Here is a 26,055-nt window from a genome sequence, read left to right as displayed (position 1 = left end):
TGCAGTTACACAGAAACTGAGCATGCCTGATCTGGAACCATCAGGATACAAATATGGAACCTCACAATGCCTCTTCCACATAACTACTTTTCAAAGTAGTTCCACAGTTTAAGGCTGTAATTTTTTTTTCCCTAAAAGAGGATAAACCCAAGCAAGCAGTTCTAAGGAAAAACCCTACAGTAACAAAGCAACACACGTGAGTTGAAAGAAAAGATCTGGTAAGCAGGTTTCAGTGCCAAATTTCTAAGGCGTTCTAAGCTCTGAAAAACACATTGACACCACCTTAATAGAAAGAGGGGCCTGGCAAAAGTTTGACATCATGTAATATTAACCAAACATAGGGACTTATTGTATTTAAAGTACTGGTTAGTTAATGATCTGAAAAGGAATTGGCAATAAAAGCTTGTGGTATTATAATTGGCATCTGTTAGTGTTTTTTCAGTGACATACACAGGAAACATTAGAAGGGGTAGATTGAGTTTGAAAATGAGGAATTAATATTTGAAAGTGTATTATGACCCTTAATAATAGGAATACATTATTGGGTTTGATGTGCAGCCTTGGAAACTGGGGAAAGAGTAGGTAGGGAAGTTCAAAGAAAGGAAACAATGGTGGCAGAAATCTACTGAAGAATTTAATACAGGGAAGTTTGAAACCAGGACTAGAGGCTTGATAACTACATTTTCCTGGATTCAAAAAACAAAAACAAAAATCACCATTGTCAGTGGATTTGGTGCACATGAAATGTTCTGGCTTGACAGCGCTGATGATTGAAGGTGTCTATTTATCCACAGAATAGGAAGCACATCCCCCACATTTCTTTCCTAATGTGCCTGAATCTTCCTTGTCACCTTGGTTAAGGGCATGTGTTATTATCCCATGCCAATTCTCCATTCCCTTGGAGTCCTACAGCCATAAAATGTGTCAAGAGCCGAGATTTCTAACAAAACTAAGCAGGATTTCCCTTTAAGTTGAGGTTGTCTTTTACAACATATGGTTGTATTAAAAAGCATAATTCTTATTTACCACCACACTTCACTTTTAAGAATTCAGTCTCCATGTCTATTAATACTTGGCCTTTCTTCCAAAACTACTAGAAAGAGTGCTAAATTAGCATGAAAAGTGATGTGCCCCTATGAGATGACAAATGCATTTCATGTTAAGCCATCAAATAGCCAATCAAAAACCAACAGCATGGACACTAGAAATGCAATGCCCTATGTTGTTACCAATCTTCAGAGCAACCCATTCTCTCTGTATTCCAGCTTTTTAAGGAGTGAATGGTTGACTTCAAACTAAAATATTTTCCCTGCCTACATGATGGCAGTGTTTGAACATGAGGGCAGGTTAGAAAAACACCCAGGTCTTGTCTAGACTTCAAATGTTTGGTGGCACAGCTATGCTGGTAGAAGTCCCTAATGGAGAGGCAGTGTATGCTGAAAGAATGAGTTTCTCCCTCATCATTAGCTAATCCAAAAGAAGCAGTCTTTTGTCAGCATAGTTGCATCTACACCAAGGTTTTTGTGGGTGTGGCTTTTTCTCCACACTTCCCGCAGACATACCTATGCTGGCAAAATTTACTAAGCCTAACTTTCAGTGTTGTCACATTTTAATTTTTAGGTCAAACATTTTAAATTGCTGCTTTGTTAATTGCTAATAAAAGTTTCATTCAATTGTTGTTCTGTCAAGTTTGTGACTTTGTATGGATTTTGGGAGTTGAACCTCTTAGTTACATGCCTACAACGGATTAAGTATTATTCTGTATAACCTCCCAGAGAAGGCCAGAGCCCCCACTACTATAAATCAGCTTAGCTATGGTGAATGCAATTAACTTAACGTTTTTATGGGCAAGAAAGCTGTCACTTCCCCAGGACTGAATTGTGCCACTGCTGGTCCTTGTCCAGAGTAATGTGGGTGGGGGGGGGAGGAATCCAAGTTTGAGGAAAGGATGAAATATTTCTCTAACGACCAACTTAAAAACAGCAACAACCAACAAAACCCTTAGTTTGTTTTTTTTTTTTTTTTTTTATAAAGGCAGGCAGCTCTTTGAAGCTGCTCAGAGATTTGGAAAGTGAGAATAAGCCCCAGGAAAGATATTAACAGAGAGGTGACGTGGTAACAGACGTGAATAAGTGCACTATGTGATAAATTATATTTTCAGATGCCTCTCCATTTTATCGCATGGATATCACTTACATACATGTATAAATTTTGTGTCTGTGTATACACACACACACACACACACACACACGTGCACAGAGGGGTGTGTGTGCGTGCACGTGTGTATACACAGACAGAATTTGTACATGTATGTAAGTGATATCCATGCGATAAAATGGAGGGGTGTTTGTGTGTGTTAATAGAAAATATACAGTTATATTCATTTGGTCTGACTACAATTAGCACTTGATCAAAATAAGTCATGTTCACTGAATTACACAACAGGAGGGAAATGTATTACAGTTAATTGTATGGTTGAAATGCAAGAAAACAACTATCTACTATTTGCAAATATTTAAAAACAAAACACAAAAATGTACATTGTGGGCTTTGGATCTGATCCTGTGTGCCTAGACAGCAGGATGAGTAAGACTTCCTTGACATTAGCTGTTACATTCCATCATCTTTCTAAACCATTGTCACTTGGTTTATTTTGCCCCTCCTGTGCTTTGAGCAGTTGCATTAAGTGCATCCTTGATCACAGGAGGCATATTCTTATTTCACTGCTTCTCTCACAGTTAAAGCCTTCCCAGGACTCAGTTCATGTGCTCTCAGTCTGAAGGCATGTGTTAGACTGTTTAGGAGAAAACATCCTTCAAAATCCCTGAGGGGCAAGCAGTAGCATATTGTTTATTTCCATTAATGTGCAAAGTAACACCAAGAATATTTTGCCAATGCTCCCAGCACAAGTGAAATAAGTAGCACTAAGCTTTCTGTCTCTGTATCTGCAAACATTTTGATCGCATTTTTCTTTATCATTGTCCGTCCCTCTTGTTTTGGTTTAAAGATTTTAATTTCTTGAAGAATGGTACATCACCAGTTGCTACTCCAAGGTAACACAATTACATTTTGCTTGTATGTCATCTATCTTTGTTTGTCTGTCTGCCTTATCTAATTAGTTTGTAAACTCTGTCAAGTGGATGCCATCTTTTATTCTATGTTTGTACAGCACCTAGCACAAGGGAGCCCTGATCTTGATGGGGAGTTATACCACTATCATGTAAATACATTTGTCACACTAAGCACCCCTTTATTCACACCAGACACACTACTGTAATAATTGTACAAAATATGCCTTATGAGGTATCAAATTGAAAACTAGTAACTCCCTGGTCACGAATATTCTTGTGTGATATATGTACGTGATGGGTACAAAGAGTTATAAATATATGCTGGAATTATGACTGAAGTGTGTGTAAACCAGGTATGTCGTGGGAGCTGTTAAACAGGGCTGTCCTAAACAAAGGAATATGTGTTTACCGCAATTTACATATAAGCAGTAAACAGCACCATCAAGACAGCAGGGGGAGGAGATGGCAGGAAACAGAATAATTGGCATTACAGCAAACACAATTGGGTGAAGAAAGAGCATGGAGCTTCCGTCACCACCAGACTCCATGTTGCCTTCTTCACAGCTTGAATAAACTTCACTTTGAGGGGTAATTCTTAGAAGAATCCATTTCAAAGGTTTATTGGTCTATAAAGACTAACCGGGTGGGGTTGGACCTCAAGTGATAAGGAATTGAATCAATTGATTGTATATAATATTACTGTGTTACAAAAGTGTATAGTCAGGTCTTTTCTGAGAGCTAATAATGCACTGTGATTAACACTTTATGAGGAAATATGGATATTTAATGATGTATGTTTTAAAGTCTGTGGCCAAACAGGGAGAAACAGGTTCCCTCCCAGACAGGAGAGAAGGCAGCTATTTACTTGTCTCCTAGTTTTCAACCTGTGGTCCGTGGACCCCTGGGGGTCCATAGACTATGTCAGACTTCCAAAGGGGTCCACACCTCCGTTGAAATTTTTTAGGGGTCCGCAAATGAAAAAAAGGTTGAAAACCACCGTTCTATATAAATGAAAAGCATGGTGGAATGAAATCAATGGAAGCCCCATTTATATACAGGTATGGGAAGCCACAGGTAGAGAAGAACAGCATTAGGCCATCCTGCCTCTTGAAACAAAGTTATTGAACTTTGGAAGATATAAGCAAAGATAAAAGCCATCTTTGGCATCCATCACTAGACAGACATAAGGGAACTGAGCTCTTGCAAGCTGAGAAAGATGGGTCCCCCTATCAAGTGGGGGCTGAAGTTGCTGGATACTGAATACAGAGCAGAAACAGGACAAAGATTATATCTTGCTAGATTAAGTTTTAGACTTTTGGATGGACATATTCACTTTTATTTGTTTGTAACCATTTCTAACTTTCTCTCTTAGGATATGAAGCTCAAGCATATCTTCTTTTTTAAAACTTGTTACATTATTAATATGTACCAAGGGTGCTATGTTTAAATTAAAGTGAATGTTAACTCCAGTTAATGTGGCAAGCTGGTGTGTTTTGTGTCTTTAGAGGAACAAACTAACATTATTTCCCTGAACTGTCCAGGAGAGGGCTGGACTTTACAGATCCAAATTTTGCCAAAACTATGTGGATTGTGAATGGTTGCAATGGTGGAAGCCAAAGCAGGGCTGTAGACAGGCTGCTGGGGTCAGAGCTGCTGAACTAGGACTGTCTAAGCACACAGTCACTCAGGGTGTCATTGGCCTGCTTTTAGGCTGGTTGGGAGCATCCCAGGTTGGGAGCTACATCAGCAAAGCACTGTGAAGCACCCAGGGTTGCAGGGCAAGTGATGACAACTCCTCATTGGTCTGGATTGCACCCAAACCCAAACTGAGAAAATATATTAAAACATTGCAACAAGCCAGACAATGCAAAAACCTATCTTCAAGCTGAATGCAAAACTTTGCCAGTATGTCAGAAATAGCTGTATATATGAAGGACTTCACTTTTATTCCAACGTAATCCTTGGATCATACAAGTTCTCAGCCAGCTACCCCCATAAGCAGCTCCCCATCCTATGTTCACCCTCGGCCTTTTTACTTTCCTCTCTGCCCTTCCTACTCCTTGAACATTTTTTTTAAAAGATGTAATGTGTGAAGGGGTTAAATTTGAGAAAATAAACTAAATCCAAATGGCAGAGTAAAAGGTTGTCTGTCACCTTTATTTTGTATTTCCAGATCCTACTGTGCTTAATATCTCAGATTTCGAATGTGGTTCCACTTAGAAAGTGACTGAAAATACAGCCTTTTGGGAGTCCATGTTCTGTATCTCAATGGTTTTCATGACAGATATGGAAAATTTATAATCAAAAAGATGTTTTTCCCCACTTAACTGCCAACCCTACATACTTAACATGGTCTCAGATTGAAGCTAGGTTGTAATATTCCACTTTGAGGTGGAAAAGAGGCAGTTCAGGGAAAAAAGTGAGGACTTCAGCCATCAAGTGGGGTCCTGATATAGTAAAACTAGTGTTTAATTTGTAGTGAAAGCGGTGACGGGGTCAAGCAATTAGGTGTCGGGGCTATGAACTGCTGCTAATCCTAGAGGTGCCGAGGCTCTGCCATGATGCAAATTAAGCACTGAGCAAAACTCCACTAACAGTTCATCACACATGTTTCAGAGTAGCAGCTGTGTTAGTCTATATCCGCAAAAAGAACAGGAGTACTTGTGGGACCTTAGAGACTAACAAATTTATTAGAGCATAAGCTTTCGTGGGCTTCAGCCCACTTCATCGGATGCATAGATTGGAACATATAGTAAGAAGATACATTATATATATATATATATATATATATATATATATATATATATATATATATATATATATATATATATATATATATATATATACACATACACACACACACACACACACACACACAGAGAAAGTGGAAGTTGCCATACAAACTGTAAGAGGCTAATTAAGATGAGTTATCTGCAGGCAGGGGAAAAAAAACTTTTGTAGTGATTAAATGGGCCATCTTGACTGACAGTTGACAAGAAGGTGTGAGGATACTTAACATGGAGAAATAGATTCAATATGTGTAATGATCAAGACCCTCTCAGTCTCTATTCAAACCCAAGATAATGGTATCTAGTTGGCATATTAATTCAAGCTCAGCAGTTTCTCATTGCAGTCTATTTTTGAAGTTTTTCTGTTACAGAATTACCACGCTTAAGTCTTTTACTGAGTGGCCAGAGAGGTTGAAGTGTTCTCCTATCTGTTTTTGAATGTTATGATTCCTGATGTCAGATTTGTGTCCATTTATTCTTTTGCAGAGACACTGTCCAGTTTGGCCAATGTACATGACAGAGGGGCATTGCTGGCACATGATGGCATATATCACATTGGTAGATGTAAAAAGAAAAGGAGTACTTGTGGCACCTTAGAGACTAACAAATGTATTAGAGCATAAGCTTTCGTGAGCTACAGCTCACTTCATCGGATGCATTCCGAAAGCTTATGCTCAAATAAATTTGTTAGTCTCTAAGGTGCCACAAGTACTCCTTTTCTTTTTTGCGAATACAGACTAACACGGCTGCTACTCTGAAACCTGTTTTTGTTGTGTGGTTGCTGGAGAGTATTTCTTCAGGTTGTGGGGCTGTCTGTAAGCAAGGACTGGTCTGTCTCCCCAGATCTGTGAGAGTGAGGGATTATTTTTCAGGATAGGTTGTAAATCTTTGATGATGCGCTGGAGAGGTTTTAGTTGGGGGCTGAAGGTGATGGCTAGTGGCGTTCTGTTATTTTCTTTGTTGGGCCTGTCCTGTAGTAGGTAACACCTGGGTACTCTTCTGGCTCTGTCAATCTGTTTCTTCACTTCAGCAGGTGGGTATTGTAGTTGTAAGAACACTTGATAAAAGATCTTGTAGGTGTTTGTCTCTGTCTGAGGCATTGGAGCAAATGCGGTTGTATCGAAGAGCTTGGCTGTAGACAATGGATCGTGTGCTGTGTCATGGATGGAAGCTGGAGGCATGTAAGGTAAGCATAGCGGTCAGTAGGTTTCTGGTATAGAATGGTGTTCATCACTTATTAGCACAGTAATGTCCAGGAAGTGGATCTCTTGTGTGGACTGGTCCAGGCTGAGGTTGATGGTGGGATGGAAATTGTTGAAATCATGGTGGAATTCCTCAAGGGCTTCTTTTCCATGGGTCCAGATGATGAAGATGTCATCAATGTAGCGCAAGTAGAGTAGGGGCATTACAGGATGAGAGCTAAGGAAGCGTTGTTCTAAATCAGCCATAAAAATGTTGGCATACTGTGGGGCCATGAGGGTACCCATAGCAGTGCCGCTGACTTGAAGGTATATATTGTCCCCAAATGTCAAATAGTTGTGGGTGAGGACAAAGTCACAAAGATCAGCCACCAGGTTTGCCGTGACTTTATCATGGATACTGTCCTGATAGTTTGTAGTCCATCTTTGTGTCATCACCACACAGGATTCTCTGCACTGTAATTTGACTGATTGCTTGCTTTATAAAAATCTATTTAGGACTTTCTGTCTAAAATCATGCCCTTTTTCAGCCATTAATGCAAAGGTTTTGGAGTTTGTCATTTTGTCAAAATGGCAGAGTCGCCAACATATGTACCCTCCCTTCATTGTTTCCAACAACTTCATTAGAACAAGTATTTCTAATCACAAAATATTCTTCTTCCATTGCACATTCACATAGATCTGTTACTACAGAAGGATTCCGGTTTTAAAAAAATATATATAGAAATAAGAGCCTCATTTGTATCCATCTTTATAAACTATATTCCTATTGCCTAGAGCTTTTCAACTGTATTTGCTTAACACAAAGAATGACAAAGGCTTTGAAAATACGTTTAAAAAACAGATGCATCAAATCTGTGGTTTTAACAGCCTTTAACAGTTAAAATGTTAAATACTACAGTGGCTTAACCAACTCATGGTGTTTGGACAGCTGCCTGAAATAGTAGGTTACCAGCTTGCTCACCTGTGTGTGCTTAAAGTAGTTGAAAATGGTGACTACTTCTTCCTCCCCCTACTTATGTCATCAATTCTCCCCTCCCCCATAGATTTCAACTAAATAAAAATAATTACCAGTTTTATCTGTGTTGTTTCCTCAATTAATCATGGAAATGAATTACCAGTCTGATTATTTCTTGTAATTATGTCCCACACACAATGCCATTAATATGCAAAAATGGTTGAGAATATAGTGCTCCTCGAAACACAGTAGTAGTAAGTTAACTGTTAAAGAAAATGCTAGAAACTTTGGGAATCTGAAAATTTTTCCTACCTGCAAAGTTTGTGGGGGATGAGGGGAAGAGTATGGTGCTTTTTTATTTGATTCTATAAATTCTATGGAGGCACTTACAGGATTCTCAACACTGTACTACCTGAGGGCCTCACACCATTAAATTAATTTTAAAAACAGATCACCACTGTGACAAAGGGAAATAAGTCTGGGGGAAATATGGGTCTCAGAGGCAAAAGTGACATGCCTAAGGTCAAACAGAAAATCTGTAACATAGCTGGGACTCAACCCAGATCTGACATGTACCTGTCCAGTGCGTTAATCACAGACCAGTCTTGAAAATCTAAGATGATTCTTTAGAATAAAAGGTGTGCTGATTCAGGTTTGGCCTACCCTGTTCTTCATAAGAAGACAACTGATGACTGAGTTGCTAGCTAGGTTAAAAAGCAAACAAGTTTGTTTGTTTTTTTTAAATGTTTCCTCAAGCCTTCATTATATAAAAAAGCTTCTATAACCCCCTCCATCACCACTTTGTTAAAAAGCAGCATACCTACTTTTCCCCATTCTCCTTCAGGTCACATTTAACTCAGCCCTTTTAACTCTGCTCACAACTCTTTGGCACATTCTCAGTATCTGTACCATGAAATGCATGTGTAATCCAGGGCACTCAGTGCAGTGTCTGGGAATTCTTTAGTATGGAATTTTTAAATACAAAAAAGACAGACAGTCATTTGCACAGACCATAGTTTTAATGACCTTGAGATATTTTAAAAATATCCATATAATCCTCACAAAGTGATTTTTTAATATTTTTAAATCTATCAAAAAGATTAATTTTTCTGTTTGTGAATTAACCATTTTATTTTCTATTGTAGAATACTGAAAGAATTTGAAACCATTTAGTTCAAATGTTGTAGGATAAAATCTTAGAGCACAGAAGTGAAACAGAATTTGAGCTGTTGTAATACAGCTGGAGATGCCAAGAACAAAAAGGCTACAGAACAGATTCTTTCAGCTTTTTGAAAATCATTAACGCCCACTCGCAGAATTTAATCTGAAAAATATATTCTTCTTGTCCACTCAATTTCAAGCTGAAACCATGGATTTTCTAGATGTTTTGCACATTTTATATTAACATTGTCATTGCTGTTTTCATCAAGAACTCAGATTCATCATAGTGTGTCACTCCATGACATTTTATGCTGGCCCAGAATCCAAATCTGAGAATGTTCTCTAAATGTCACATTAAAAAATAAATAAAAATTATATATATATTCCTGAACAAGATGAGTCATTTTACAGTAAAAGGTTCTCCCATGTCCCACGGACTATTAAAACAGGAAGTGCCACATATAGCCGACTACGATACAAACGTATACTATTCATATACTACAAACATATACTATTGTCTCCTGTATCATTCAAATCAGGCTTTGAATGAACAGCTTCAGCAGAAATGCACTGAAATGGAGCTACAGTATTTATTATTGGAGCTGGCTAAATAGTGAAAAAAATCATTTGTAAAATGTTTTGCAAATACTAGGGCTTCAGCATGACCTGACAGTATTCCACAACATTAGCATTTACAGAACTTTTAAAACAATTTGACCAAATACATATAGTTCTTGCTGAACATGTGGTCAAATCCACTAGTGGCATAACTAATTCTGAAGGTCAAATACCAATACACAACCTTATGTTGACTGACATTTGTTTGCTTGTGGATCTGAATATGTTGAATACGAAACAAAGTCATAAAAAGACTAGTTCATAAATGCATTGCAAAGCCACAAAAAGTCAAAATTCACCGACTGGTATTTGGCAAAAAAGATTTTTTTTTTAAATTAGCTTTGTCACTTAAACAAGGCTAATACACTAATTTATCTCAGTAATGCAGACATAGCTTAGACAGCTATTAAATGAGTTCTGAAAGACTGACAAAAGACAAATTATCTCTGAAACCACAACAAGCATTTTTTCCTCAAACCTTATTTCAGTCCTGATGCAGGTGGTGGTTTTCTTCAGCAGCGCACAGTCTTCCTTCAGTCTAATTGTGTAAACAGAAAATGATGGTCGGTAGCTTGATCAAAATAAAAACCCATGAGTATTTCTCCTAACTATAAATTATAAAAGGCTTCTTATACGGAATAGTGCTCATCAAAGCTCAGTCCAACAGACAAGCCTAAAGGAATAACTGTTCAACCCTTTTAAAATCTTAGCTATAAATGACTACGGGCAAAAATGCCATGATTATAAATGGGTGGGAACTAGGAGATCAGAGTACAAAGCATTTTGTGCATTCCGCAGGGAGTTTCGTTATCTCATTATATGTCAGGAATAGAATCAATAGGGTGTCATAGTTTACCTTGGACTTTGGTTTGTTACATTGCTGAAAAAGATGCTTACAAATCTTTTAAGTAATATAATGAACTCAAATGACTAAAAAGTTACAGGAGAATCACCAATGACTACCGAGAATTAAGGCAAATTTTAGTCTTAATTATCTGGATCCACTAAATTGTTGTCCCTACTCCTGGGTCAGATACATCCGTTTGGTCCCCATGGGATAGGCAATTGTCTTCCTCCCACTTCCGACTCCATGACAGCAAGTAGGCAGGCAGCCATCAACAATCAGCTGATCCTTGGGCTGCTGCCCGCTATTCTGACTCATTTTTCTGTTGCATGTGGCCCCTGACAACGGGGCCTGGCTCCTAACAAATAAGTTACCAATGTATTGTTTTGGCAAGGCGGTAACTTTCTGGTACACTGTTTGGATGAGATTAACTAATTCTAAATGTGTACTAAATTATTTGGGGCTCAAATCTATGTTCTTCTTCTGTTTAATTGAGGACTAATAAGGTCGTCTCAGCTCAAATTAAGAGAAATTATAATGACTGACAGAGAGAGCACTTCCTGTACACTAATGACTGGCTGGGTTAAGGGCCTCAGGCAAAGTCAACAAGGCTCTTTAATTCAGCAATTAAACACCAGGAAATTCCTGACCTGAAGGTCACTGTTGCCATTGCCATGGACACAGGAGAAGGAAAATACATGCACAGTTCCTCAGTAATTTCCCTAGACTGGCCACAACTATTTATCAATACCAGCTTAGAGCAGGACATGCCCGAGTGGAGGGAGTACTTGCAAGGTGACTCATTTTGGGGATGGGAAGTGTCCTAACACAGTCTTCTCCCATAGCCATATCTCTGGGACACCTTTATTCCACCCAGGCCCAACCACTTAGGCATACCAGTGCACAGGCAGCTTCCTCACTGCTGTTGGACTGAGATTTCAAGACTTCCACTAGAGAGGCAAGGTGGGTGAGGTAATAACTTTTATTGGACCAACTTCTGTTGATGAGAGAGAGAAGCTTTTGAGCCTCACGAAGCTCTTCTCTCTCTCACCCACAGAAGTTGGTCCAATAGAAGATATTACCTCACCCACCTTGTCTCTCTAATATCCTGGGATTGACACAGCTACAACAACACTGCCTACAAGACTTCCACTGGCAGCTGAACTTATATCAGAGAACAAACTATAGAGTGGCATCTCAGCAGCAGTGTACATGCCTGGCAGGAGTGGCACCTTGCTCTGTGCTCTACGGTTAGGGGTTCCTTTACAAAAGCATACCAACTCCCTGCCATAGCTTCTGGGTCTCGTGCTCTTCCATAGCTGCATACTCCCTCAGACCAGCCACATGCTCCTCCCTTGTCCTAGCTGTTCACTCTTCCCTCTCCTGCTGCAATGGGAAATGCACAGAGCTTGTGCAGCAAACTCACAATTCAAGGTACAGATCTTTATTTGTCATTTGCACTAGTTATAGCATCTCACTTTGTGATGAAAGGAAAGTTGTTCACAGACAGCTGAGAGCAGAAAAAGCCACCCACAGCTGACACAGCTGGAGAAGGGAACTTTTATAGTCACTGGGCAGGGAAAAGAGACAGGACCTCTGCTACAAACCCATTCTCATGGACACTAATGACCCATGGAACAGTCAGAGTAGCCTTCTCATCTGCTTACCATGGTACCTCTCCAACCAGAAGGCTGCATCCAATTATGTCACACTTCCCTTCAATGAATATACCTTCTCTCTGGGTCCCCTTCAATGAGTCCGAACAAACTATAGCTTGCTTAAAAAGCCAGGCAGGATTGTAAATCTAACACTGTAGAATATTTTCCCTTTGATTTTTTTTCTTAAGTCAAGTGTGTCCTTTATTGGCTACTGATGAGTTACCTGGTTTCCAATACTGGTCTTTACCTAGGAGTTAATGATAGCTACAGAAATCAGCGGGAAAGCAGAACTTCAATATGAACGTTCTGTTAGCCTAGCATAGAAAAGAAGCAAGAAAAATGCTATACATTTCTAGATCAAGAGAGCCATGGATATTTAAATTTGCTTTAAATGATGCACAGAAGTCCCCAAATAGATGTGAAAGAACAACATGTGTGGTATTTGGTTCACTATGCGTGACACAGTATAACGGTTCCTATGAAAGCAGAGAGTAGTGTCTTACATATTGAAGGATGAAATATATAGGATATTGGGCAAGATTTTCAAACTTGACAAGTGATTCTGAATGCTTCGGCTTTTGTGTTCCCAACTTGAGACAACTTAATAAAGCCTGATTTTCAGAGGTTGAGTGGCTCAGCACTTTCTGAAAATCAGGCTCCTTTCAGGTATCTCAAGTTGGGCACCCAAAGTCACTACCCAGGTTTGAAAATCCTGGTTGCTACCATCCTGCCCCTCAAGCATACAGATATGTAGGTACGCACATAGTGGGAGCCTGTCCAGCAGCTGAACAGGATAAGGACCAAAAAAAAAAAAAATCTAGGTTCTAGTTCAGAGGTGGGCAAACTACGGCCCGCGGGACCATCCTGCCCGGCCCCTGAGCTCCCGGCTAGCCCCCGGCCCCTCCCCTGCTGTCCCCCCCTCCCCTGCAGCTCTGGGTGGCGGGGCTGCGCGCTCATGCAGAGCAGCACATCTGGCTCCAGCAAGGCTCTTAGACATGCTGCTCTGAGTGGCATGGTAAGGGGGCCGGGTCCCAGGAGGGGGTAGTCAGAGGATGGGGAACAGGGGGCGGTTGGATAGGGCAGAGGTTCGGGAGGGGCAGTCAGGGAATGGGGAGTGGAGTCCCGAGGGGCGGTTAGGGGCAAGGGCCAGGCTGTTTAGGGAGGCACAGCCTTCCCTACCTGGCCCTCCATACAGTTTTGCACCCTGATGTGGCCCTTGGGCCAAAAAGTTTGCCCACCCCTGTTCTACTCTCCTCGGATATATTCTCCATGAGCCCCACTGAACAAGTAATGTCTCAGATTTCTTCCCCAATCTGCAAACTGGAAATATTAACTCATGTTCCTCACACAGATGATAGGAAGCTTGATTTTTAAATGGCTAGGAGATCCCTGAACAGAAGGCACTATAGAAATATTATCTGTACATAGCTCATACCCTCAGAACAAGTATTACAAATTGACCATAAATAAATCTTCTAGAAAGCATGGTTTAGGCAAACACCAACTGAAGCCAACACATTTTATCTATCCAAGGTTGTTGTTTTTTTTCTTTTTTTAAAAAAACTGCTTCCATTCATGTATATCAGTGTCTCCCTGGAAATCTATGCTTTGCTTCTAATCTTTACTATATGATGACAGATATTAGAGGCTATGTAATTCCACTCTTTTGGGGACTAAATCCAAACACTGATACAGGAAATTGGCAGGATGAAGTATGTGAATTCACAGCCAAGTTCAACCTGTATTTGGTCAATAAACAAATATAAATGTATAAGCATGGTAGATTAGATTTTGTTGGGGTTACTTCTCCAGCTTGAAAATTCCTGTGATAATCATGCTTTCATCAGCTCAGAGTAATCAGATTCTGCAGTTTTAAAAGGTATTGGCAGTATTAATGTTTTAAACTCTTACAAAAACAAAATGCTTCTTTTACAACACAGGGTATTGCTAATAAACTCTACTGTCAATAGGGCACAAAGTCAATATTCTAATGCTAACCAATACACATTCACACACGCACGCACAGTCTCTCTCTCTCTGTCTCTCTAAAATCAAAAAGAAAAATGACAGCTACATACTTTGATCTGAAATTGTTTTAATAATTAGTTAAAAAGCCTTAACAGCAAATAAATTAGTTATCAGAGCTCAATCTCAGATCTATTAAAAGAAAATAAATTTTTAATGTAAAATCTTCTGACTGATGTTCAAAACCCCACTCCTAGTCTAGATGACACAACCTCATGTCAAAAAAATAGGGTGGGAAACCCCTGTCTGAGTTTACATATTGCATGAAATTCTTTACTTAGTCTTTCAAGGGCAGTAACCAAGATTTCCTTTACTTGCTTAATAAGTAAACATTTACTTTGCTTCTGAACAGTCCATATTCAGTTACAGAAGCGTGCAGTGTTTAAAAAAAGTATAATGTACGTAACTGAAAAATCGGAAATGAACACAAATAGGCAGATTAGCCGTGCAAGCTTACCTCAGTGAGAATGATTTAGAATTAAGAGAAGTCATTGAATATTTGGAATGCAAATAATGTTTTCCCCCCATTCCACAGTGCAAATATCCAGACACTGAGTACAGTCTTTTCAAAAGCCATGTGCCCAGCACCAAGTTTACTGTTACACTGTACCACGGCAATTGATTTCTGTCTAAAGAAATACAAATCAGTTTTCATTCCTCACTCAAAACACTTTACACATTTTATTTGAGTAAAACACTAAAAGATAAAAAGAGAAGAAGATTGAGATTTTCAGAGATGACAGGAGGATTTTGCCACACAGCTCGTATAGCCCTGAATGGGAATTGTATGGGCTAAATTTCCCACTCGGCTTTGAAAGTCTCAACCTATGCTTTTTGGAGGACAGTTGATTTTCACACACACACACACACACACACACACACACACACCCCACTAAATATGGTATGAAAACACAGTAATGCCTCAACCCCTCCCAAGTATCCCTGCCAAAAGAGTCATACAAAGTCTCTCTTTCAAGCATCAAGAGATTTACAGAATTATACACCATTTATAGAGTTACAGTCTATATAGCGCACAGGGTTCATTTCACTTTATCCACCTCTGAATAATACTCAGACTTTGTGTGATGCCATCAGCCATTGTAATAGCACCAGCAACATTACACAGCAGCTTAGGGTAAGATGTGAATGGTACTGTATCCATTTGAATCCATAGGAATTTAGACAGAATGCAATTACCCAAAGTCAGAATTTCACCAGAACACCACAGCTAGTGCTATTAGCCAAAAATGTCCTTTCCAAGTTTTAGGTACCTTATTTGTGAAAATGGTTACTGATCTGTGTCAGAATTACAAGGGAAAAGAGAATCCTAGTATACACAGAGTTCATTTTTAAAATTTATCTTTATATCAGCTTATTCCTCGCCCAAGCTTTTAGACTTTTAATTGTCGAATTCCCAGCTAGTACAATTGCAATATAAAGAGTTCAAGCTAGAGGAACTGAAGGTCTCAAAGGCTGTTTAAATGGATTCAAGAGCTTTTTACTTCTCCTGAAAATTGCTGGGTAAGCACAGTCCAGGTTACCACCTGTTAAAAACACTCAATTAATTAAAAATTTTTAGATCTCTTCCAGCTAGTTATTCATAATCTGCTATGGCTTAAAAGGACCAAATGTATTGGTTTGAAAACTAGTCATTCTTTTGTTTTAAAAGTTAAAAATTAGTTTCAGGCACTGTACTTGCCCCTGAATCTCCCTGCTAGTATAAGCAGTTTAACAACCAAAATGTTTTCTTCCTACAAGGAGAAGAAACTGACCAACTACACAGAGGAAAACATTGAATTTGCTTATACGAACAGAATCGTGAAGTGCACAGAGATGAATTTATAGAAATTTTAGGAATTTCCTGCAACAGTCGTAGGTCAAACATTTTCAGACAGAAACGTGATTTTTAAGTTGACTATGCCCATTGCACATGAGTGTTTGTTTTTTTTCCAGCAAACAATATTCAAGCCAGATCCAATGTCTGCACTGAGGAATATTTCTCCCCTTTTCAACTAATTTGCTCCATTAAACAAGAGACTAGCATTTAAACAGAGAGATTACTTTAAGTGCTCACATACAAGAAAGATCATAACCTTTTTATACTATAACTAAATGATAATATTAGCAATAAAGATAGCTCGGGGTTTTTTTCTTAAAGCAGAAACCAGTTAGTATACACTACCTGAAGAAAATGCGGAATACTTTCAAAACATTACACTGAGAATAGAGAACTCAATAGTCCTATGACAGCATAAACTACAATAATATACATTCTGATAGCAATGTAGGATGTGTCAGACTGGAGCAGATCACTGGTCTATTTACTCTTGTATCCTCCTTTTGTCAGTGGCCAATACTTACTGACACAGAGAGCCAGAAATGCTCAATCCTCTAATACATTATGTGGCCAACTGAGTTCTAAGATTTTATCATAGGGAGGGGAAAAAATTCCTTCCTAACTCCTGCAGGCAATCAGCAGGAACAACTGAAGCATGAGAGTTTATATACTTTGTATTTTTAAAACAATCTAGCTATGACACTTGCAAGCATTGTATATCTGGAATCTGTACCACTTGGGCTTAACAAAAATCCAGAGTCAGCAAGAGCCAAAATCTCTACATCAAATAATTCTTCAATATTATGGACCAGATCCCTGACTCCAGCTGGAGCTACACTTGGCACAGAATTCAGGGGTGCAGATTTGGTCTTTGACCTAAACTTACAGCTTCCCTTCAGCTGTTCTAAATTACATCAGCAGAAATAGTGACCATTCTACTGGCTGGGGGGTACTGGAACAGGACATGCTATGGTCATGCCCCATATTGCCCAGACAGCTATGCTGGCTCTATGCTAACTGAAGAGTCTCTATTTCAAGAACATCCCTAGGCACGTTATAAGGCAGCTATCCAGCTACTTTACACTGCCTGGACAGAGCAAGCAGCTGGATGGGGGGCCAAGGACCTGGGCCTATATTTATTCAATGCACATACTCCGACGACTATGAAAGCGTAACCCACACACCTTCTCAATGTGGTGTTCTGTCCCATCTAGTGGCACCGAGACCACTGAGAGAGAGTTAAATGAGTCTGCTCTACAGTGTTAGCTAACGAACAGCTGGCTTTTAGCTCACGCGGTAGAGGCTCATGCACTAAGCCCAGAAGTCCCCGGTTCAATCCTGCTCACCGATGACCGGGGTCTGTTGATGTTACAAAACCACATGGCAAACTCACCAGCTACAACAGTTAATAAAATTTAGGAGACTTGACGATTTCAACAGAGTGACTATCTGTAATGGTCTCTCCTCTCATCCCCAAGGCAGTGGGGGTTCACCAACAAGTACCACATGCAAAGACTCCAGTTCCAGTTGCCCAGCTTAACCTTTCACATGGTACCACATCAGTTGCTCTCTTTACTTTCAGATATTTGCATGGCCCATCCATATTCAATTCACTTTTTACAATGAAATAAACAAAACCATTGAGAATACAAATGTATACATTACCTTTAACCAGCATTGAATATTCATAGATACTAAGGTCAGAAGGGACCATTCTGATCATCTAGTCTGACCTCCTGCACAATGCAGGCCACAGAATCTCACCCACCCACTCCTACGAAAAACCTCACCTATGTCTGAGCTATTGAAGTCCTCAAATTGTGGTTTAAAGACTTCAAGGAGCAGAGAATCCTCCAGCAAGTGACCCGTGCCCCATGCTGCAGAGGAAGGCGAAAAACCCCCAGGGGCTCTTCCAATCTGCCCTGGAGGAAAATTCCTTCCCGACCCCAAATATGGCGATCAGCTAAACCCTGAGCAAATGGGCAAGATTCACCAGCCAGATACTACAGAAAATTCTTTCCTGGGTAACTCAGATCCCACCCATCTAATATCTCCTCTCAGGGGATTAGGCCTATTTACCCTGAATATTTAAAGATCAATTAATTACCAAAATCACATTATCCCATCATACCATCTCCTCCATAAACTTATCGAGTTTAATCTTAAAGCCAGATAGATCTTTTGCCCCCACTGCTTCCCTTGGAAGGCTATTCCAAAACTTCACTCCTCTGATGGTTAGAAACCTTTGTCTAATTTCAAGTCTAAACTTCCGGGTGGCCAGTTTATACTCATTTGTTCTTGTGTCCATATTGGTACTGAGTTTAAATAATTCCTCTCCCTCTCTGGTATTTATCCCTCTGATATATTTATAGACAGCAATCATATCTCCCCTCAACCTTCTTTTAGTTAGGCTAAACAAGCCAAGCTCCTTGAGCCTCCTTTCATAAGACAAGTTTTCCATTCCTCGGATCATCCTAATAGCCCTTCTCTGTACCTGTTCCAGTTTGAATTCATCCTTTTTAAACATGGGACACCAGAACTGCACACAGTATTCCAGGTGAGGTCTCACCAGTGCCTTGTATAACGGTACTAAAACCTCCTTATCCCTACTGGAAATACCTCTCCTGATGCATCCCAAAATCGCATTAGCTTTTTTCAGAGCCATATCACATTGTCAGTTAATAGTCATCCTATGATCAACCAATACTCCAAGGTCCTTCTCCTCTTCCATTACTTCTAATTGATGCGTCCCCATCTTATAACTAAAATTCTTGTTATTAATCCCTAAATGCATAACCTTACACTTCTCACTATTAAATTTCATCCTATTACTATTACTCCAGTTTACAAGGTCATCCAGATCCTCCTGTATGATATCCCGATACTTCTCTGAATTGGCAATACCTCCCAGCTTTGTAACATCTGCAAACTTTATTAGCACTTTTTGTGCCGAGATCAGTAATAAAAAGATTAAATAAGATTGGTCCCAAAACTGATCCCTGAGGAACTCCACTAGTACATCCCTCCAGCCTGACAGTTCACCTTTCAGTAGGACCCATTGTAGTCTCCCCTTTTACCAATTCTTTATCCATTTTTCGATGTTCATATTGATCCCCATCTTTTCCAATTTAACTAATAATTCCCCATGTGGCACGGTATCAAACACCTTACTGAAATCTAGGTAAATTAGATCCACTGCGTTTCCTTTGTCTAAAAAAATCTGTTACTTTCTCATAAAAGGAGGAGATCAGGTTGGTTTGGCACGATCTACCTTTTATAAAACCATGTTGTATTTTGTCCCATTTACCATTGACTTCAATGTCCTTAACTATTTTCTCCTTCAAAATTTTTTCAAGGACCTTGCACACTACAGATGTCAAACTAACAGGCCTGTAGTTACCCGGATCACTTTATCCCAAGGGCCAGTTCTAGGGCAAACGAGCAGGGCCGTCACTTTGGGTGCCAACTTCAAGGAGGTTCCAAAGCACTGTGCCACTCTGCTTCCTCCCCCCCATTACTTCCTCGTGTTGGCTGTGGAGGTTTTCCACCCTGGCCAGCAAAACAGCTAGGGCTGCGCCTACACAAGAGTGTTTCCATAGTACTGCACTCAGTGCCTTTTATAAATACAGTATGTGCGTGAATATTTAAGAACAGTGATATTTCACCCAGCAAGGTGTCATAGCTTCAGCAGAGAATGTTGCAGGAAATTTCACATTGATTGTCAATTGACCAAACAGACACCCACCAAAGACACAGCAAAATGCTTTTAAGATTCTAGTCAAGAAAAGATGGAAAAGACACATAATAAGCACATCAATCTCATTCCCTGACTATGGAGGAGGTAGTTTTTTGGAAGATGGGGTTAGCTGATATTTCCTAAATGTTACACGTAAGCAGACTTGTACGGAAACATTATCATAGGGGAAGAGCATAATGAGTCCATCATTTTGTTATTTTAATTATTTCTGGGAAAATTGTGTGTTTTTTTAAATAAGTAGCTGAAGAAGCCCTTTATAACACTGCTTTTAAATAATCCTGAAGGTTATGAATACGGACTAAGCATTTATGTATAACAGAGACCAACCTGCTATGCAGGATTTCAAAATAAATACAGCATTGAAGGAATTTTCCTCTCCGAAAATGATGGCAAAAAGTTTCAGATTCTGCTATAAAAGTTATAATACAAACTGAGTTAATATAATACCCTAATGACCCCATCAGAATCTGAACTAAGAAATGGTACTAATTGTTGACAGACTACATCAAAATCATTTGCTGCCTATTACACTTTTATTCAAAAGACCATTACAATTCAGGTTTAAACTCTCCTCCAAGAATTCCTGTGATTAAACAGAAGTTACATGACTCTTCAATTAAAGCAGACTGCATGTTACTGGTTCACAGTTTTTTTTATCTCCAGGAGCAAGACATCACACCATTCCTCTGAAGTACATTGTATTATGATGTATTAGAAATGAAATCCATAATTTTAGACTTCCACACATCAAGCATCCAAAGGATCTTTAAAGGAGCAGTTTCTTGAACTTCAGACTAGTTGCAGTTCAACTATCATATGTCCCTTTTGTAAAACGTCACGATGGGCGTAATCAATCATTGGAATTTCCCCTCATTTACGTGGATACAAGTTAATTTTTCTTTTTAAATCCATTAGAGGAAAAAATTAACTCCGTTCAACCTAAAGGTGAACTTACATCAATGACTTATGAAAATACTGAGAACCAGAAACAGGTCATTTTTAAATTGGTTTAATATATAATTATTAATACTGTACTGTACTGTGTATTGCAAAAGCCAATAATTTATTGTAGGATCAAAGTGAATTTTACAAACCATAATTAATTCCACCTCAATAACCCTCTAAGTCTGGTAAAATGAGAAGTTGTCTCAGAGTGCAGATGCATGCAACAAATCAGTAGCAGAAGAGATGGAAGTAGACTCCCGGAATCCTGATTCTTTCCCTAACCCCTTCTCCACAAATTAAACAATGCTGCCTAAAGAATGTTTTTTAAAATCCCAGTTTCAAAACCTAAGACAATTCACATTTTAAAATAAACTATATTTAAATATAAAAGTTGCATACAATATTTTTAACCTTAATAATGTTGGTGATGTGTTTTGGGACATTTTAACAGTTTTAGCTATTGCTAATTAGTAAAGCATTTTTTAAGTACACAACATATTACATGAACACATTAATTTAGTCTATAAGAGGATCTTCCAGACTTTGTAGTCAATGTTATTTCTTAAGTATGACAATGTCCTTGGCACCGTATAAATCCTTGGCCTAAGGAGCACAGAATCTAACCAAGGGAGACAAAGCCTACAGGATGCTCTGGGAAGCTCAAAGGTAGAGCTGGATGAAAATCTGTCAACAGAATAGATTACAAGGGTGTGCACTGGAGCACATGCACATACTTTATTGTTCATTTTGTTGACTCCCTTTTTACAGGCATGTTGCTATTCTGATTCAACTGTCCAAAATTAAACCATTTACTCTGCCTAAGAGACAATATTTAAACTGCCCCGGCACACAGCTCTGATGGAGCATTAGCCTTGCTTGATAAGGAAAACAGTTTTTACATCCAATGAAGTGATCTGTAGCTCACGAAAGCTTATGCTCAAATAAATTTGTTAGTCTCTAAGGTGCCACAAGTACTCCTTTTCTTTTTACCACTATCCTGTCACTCCACACGTGGACTGAGAAAGGATTTCCAAAAGTGACAAACGCACGTCATCTCTACACAGCTAAATCAATGGGTGTCCAAAAAGAACATAGATCAGACAAGATGTCCAGTGTTTCATTCATAACCCTGTTTGTTAGAGAGACAGACAGACAGACTCTCTCTCTTCAAATGGGTGTTTGACAGCATCCCCACTGAGTGACTTTGGCATAGGGTATCTCTTCATATTGATTTTTCAAAAGTAAAACAACTTCTAACTAGGCCACAGCTGCACATTCTCTCAACCTCCTAATATGGAAATTCTACCATACAATCAACTCCTAACTTGGACGAGGGAATTTTTGTGCCTTTAATGGTGTCATGAGGATCCTTCCCACATGCCCCCTCTCCCCCATGTTAGAAGATCCATGCACATAGTGAAGTGTCGCCTTCTTTCAAACAAGAAGGTTCGGATGTAAAGCTGCTCCTTAAAAATTAGAGAGTTCATTTCAGACCTATTCCTGCAATCCTCCCCTGCTGGTTAAGGAAGAAGAGTTTAACGCCCATCTGCTAAAACAACACACACTTATCCCTTAATAAATTAGGTTGTGTAGTAGTGAAAAATTACCCTGCATCTGCAACTAATTTACAGATTTGGTATTGATAATCCAGATCTTAAGTGGGCATAAAATGTATGCCAGATTTTTAACAACTGTATTTTAACCCCATTAAAATATTTTGATTAAAACAGCATCAAATCAGAGTCAGCTGTAAAACAATACAACCCAACTACAAAAATATCTTATTAACTACATGCAAGTAAAATACTATTTTTAAAAATGATCTATTTCTCTCTGATGGCCACTAGTTCTGGACACACAAGCTAATCAATCAATATTGGACACTCAGAGCATGATTTCACCCCTCTAAATGGGAGCATATTAATATGGATCTTATAAAAATTCAGCTGAGTTTTTGCCAGGTACACAACAAAAATACATGCCAATATATGTAAGCTGAGAGTTGCTGCTCTTTATATAATTTAAAAAAACCCTCTAAAATGTGAAAATTACAGACACTTCCATTTAAAATACTGATTTGATTGTACTAGTTCACCTGGCATAAAATACAGCAGTGCACAAAATCAACTAATTTTTTCCCTGCAATGTTTCTTTTTGGCTCCAGTGGATTTAGTGTTCATGAGAGGTGCCAAATTGACAGCCCTGGGAAGCAGCTCCATTAGGAAAATTAGTATCCATCTTTCAGCAATGGTGCAGCTGACCCTTAGATTGGAAATGTTAGTGGAGACATGGCTCAGGGTGATTTTTATCCCTTGTCTTGGAAACCTGCTCAGGTTTTTATTACAAAACGACCAAATAAAAAAAGCAGCTTGAGAACAGTTTTTTTTGTTTGTTTTTTTGTTTTTTTAAATCATTGCTTAAAAACGTGGTACTGATTTTCCTAGAGTGGGCAAGACCATGTAACAGGGTAGTCTACGCTCATGTCATGTGATCCCACACAGTCTCGTATGCCTCTTGTTTGCAAATACCTCTACGTGATTTATTAATAGTACCACTACCATCATAATCCATGCAACAGCTCTATCTACAACTTTCTTCAGATGTCAGCCTGTTCTCCCAGGAGAGCACTCACCCTCCTAAGATCCCTTTTCCCTCAGTTCTGTTAGCATTTCCCACTCTGCACTTCCTTCCAGTGCTTTTTAACTACCCCTCTCAGCTGATGGGACAATTAGCTCCTTAGTGCCCCTAGTCCACAGTCAGATTAGGTAATTAACTACTCTAATTCCTCAGTAAAGTCTTCTCTGGGGGGAAATAATCAGAGCTCAAGTGACCAGAGTGCTGGGACATCGGTTAGTTCTCAGCACTGTGTCACAGGTCATACAGACCAAAGAATATTTTCCTTTCACTGCTGGGCTGTGCCCCTCAGGGAGATCTGTGCTGGAAGAGGCTTGCACCTGCAGTGCTCTAGATAGGATTGGGCCCCTGGTCAGGAATTGAACTATCAACCTAGAAATAAAACGGCTTTCTATCCCATCATCAATATGTGAAGAATTTTGTACAGAAGGGAGCATTTAAGGATTGTTTGCATTTTCAAAGCCAGCTATATTTTTTGAAGTGAAATTCTGAAAGTTAATTATTTTTGCTCTCCCCAGCATAAAACCTGACTGTTGTACTAAGCTCTCCTATCAAAAGGATATGATTTTTGGCGCACAGACACACACACACACACACACACACACACACACACACAAAACAGCACATGCACAGCCCTCCTACCAAGGCCTTGGGCATAGTTTCACTTTGTCAGCTGGACTGACCCACAATTGACTTTCAACAGGCTTGGACACAATTTTCTATCTATTACCCCATCTAACAAGTTAATTATTGATGATTCTAACCCTTTTACATAAAAGTATTTGTGCAAGGCACTTACTGCAGTCATTGTGGGTTGTGTGCACGTTTGACCATTTGTTTTAATCAAAGGTTGCCTCAAATAAAATTGTAAAGTGGCCTCTGCAGAAATATTTAATTTCCCTGACAGTTCTGAAAACAAGAAATTGCTTGTGTGTCTTGGGGCAAAAAAGAAGCCACATCTCTTCTAGCATCCTGATTTAAGAAACTCAATTTTACTCCTTTAGCTTAGTCTCTGAAGAATATTATGATTTATAAGAATCTGATTTATGATACCACAGCCACACAAATTTAAAGAGCTGGTAATGTGGGATCACTTAAGGGCCAGGATGAAAGACAAGTAGAAAGCACCTTTGCTTTGTGTCATGAGTTGCTACTACAACCCATGTACCAAAATATGAATACAACCATATTGGGGGAAAACTGATTTAGCACAGCTGTCTCCTGACACCATTAAAGCAAAACTCCATTTTGTACCAAGAATGAGACAGTAAGAGCATCCTTGAGCCATGCTCAAGCACAACAGGGTTTCCTTTGCCCTACAAAAATGGAATCATATTTTAAAAGTGCCAGGACACACCTGTAGTGTAACCAGGGGTCTTGACAGTCAAACCTGTAGCACTAAAGGGCCATTAGCACATAGGCACAATTTAAAACATGACTGTGAACCGCTATTGCCAATCACAACACACTTTAAAAGTGATCTCGTTCATCGTGAAATATAGTTCAAAGCAATGAACTTCAAATAAACAATGCATTCATCACTGGTTAAAGTTAGCCCTTGAAATAGTTCCAATAAGTAAGGGATCCAAATATCGTAGCAGTTTTTTTTTTAAGTCCCATTCTACATACATGCTGCACTGTTTCCTAAAAAAACAGAGGGAGCTGGCACAGGTGTGAGGTGAAGAGCTCTCTGAGATCCTCTCTAGAATGCTTATTTTTTCCTACTTTTCATCAACCCCTCCCTTGAAGGTCCTGTTACTGCAGCAACCTTCTATCTAACTTAGGCAAATGTCTCTCCCTCTCCTAAGTATGATATGGTTCCCATGATCCTAGTATCTGAGTGACTCACAATCTGTAAACTATTGATCCTCCGAATACCCCTGCATGGTAGAGAAGTACTATTAGTCTCAGGTTTCAGAAGGGAGCCCGAGTCACAGAGATGTTAAGTGACTTGCTTAAGATCACACAGAAATTCTGCAGTAGAAAAAAGAACTTGAACCCATGTCCTCCCAAGTCTTAGAGTAATATCTTAACCATTCAACCATCATTCCTTGCAGTATAGGCACTGTCTTTTTCCTGAAATATTTCCTACTGGTATCACTGGTGCAACTCTACTGATGGTAGGAAGAGTGGGAGCTCTCATGAAGAAAAGTTCCAGGTGGCTGCCTCCGTGGACCATCTAATGCCTTTTAATATTTGACCTTTGCTTTTGGCGTACAGTCTCTTTAGATATGATGGTTTAATTTTATTGGGCTTTTTTGTGGGAAAAGTCTAGGACTTTGAAGTGATGTCTGCATTTTGCTCCAAAAGTATGGAGATTCATAGTCATGTTGTTTATACAGCAAAAGTACTATTTATCTTTCTTGCCCTATGAAAAAAATATATTTAAAAAAAAAAACCTAAGCATCACATCTGAAAAGATGTTACCCAGGAACAATGCTCAAACATTTAAAAACAGCACAAGCAATTTTTTAAGAGGAGAGTAATTATTCAGAATTTATATTTTTGCTTGGTCTTCAAGCAATCGTACCTTGGAACTAGATTTGTATCAGCAAAAAA

At 39.2% G+C, this 26,055-nt stretch overlaps 1 protein-coding gene across 9 annotated transcripts in view; it reads right to left on the bottom strand.

The window, feature by feature from the left end:
* Nucleotides 1-26,055, bottom strand: part of EPS8 (epidermal growth factor receptor pathway substrate 8) — a 198,900-nt gene that overhangs the window by 119,754 nt on the left and 53,091 nt on the right. For 2 of the 9 annotated variants that reach the window (XM_038419528.2, XM_043517088.1), the window contains exon 2: nucleotides 10,275-10,334. The exons of 5 other annotated variants lie outside the window; for them this stretch is intronic. The gene's annotated coding sequence lies outside the window, so the exon portion shown is untranslated. Of the gene's footprint in view, nucleotides 1-10,274; nucleotides 10,513-26,055 lie in introns of those variants that run through there. 2 more of the 9 variants (XM_043517082.1, XM_043517068.1) reach the window with 2 other exon arrangements.

This window comes from Dermochelys coriacea, chromosome 1 (assembly GCF_009764565.3).
Source record: "Dermochelys coriacea isolate rDerCor1 chromosome 1, rDerCor1.pri.v4, whole genome shotgun sequence".
NCBI lineage: Eukaryota > Metazoa > Chordata > Testudines > Dermochelyidae > Dermochelys > Dermochelys coriacea.
This window is presented reverse-complemented; position numbering and strand designations above follow the sequence as displayed.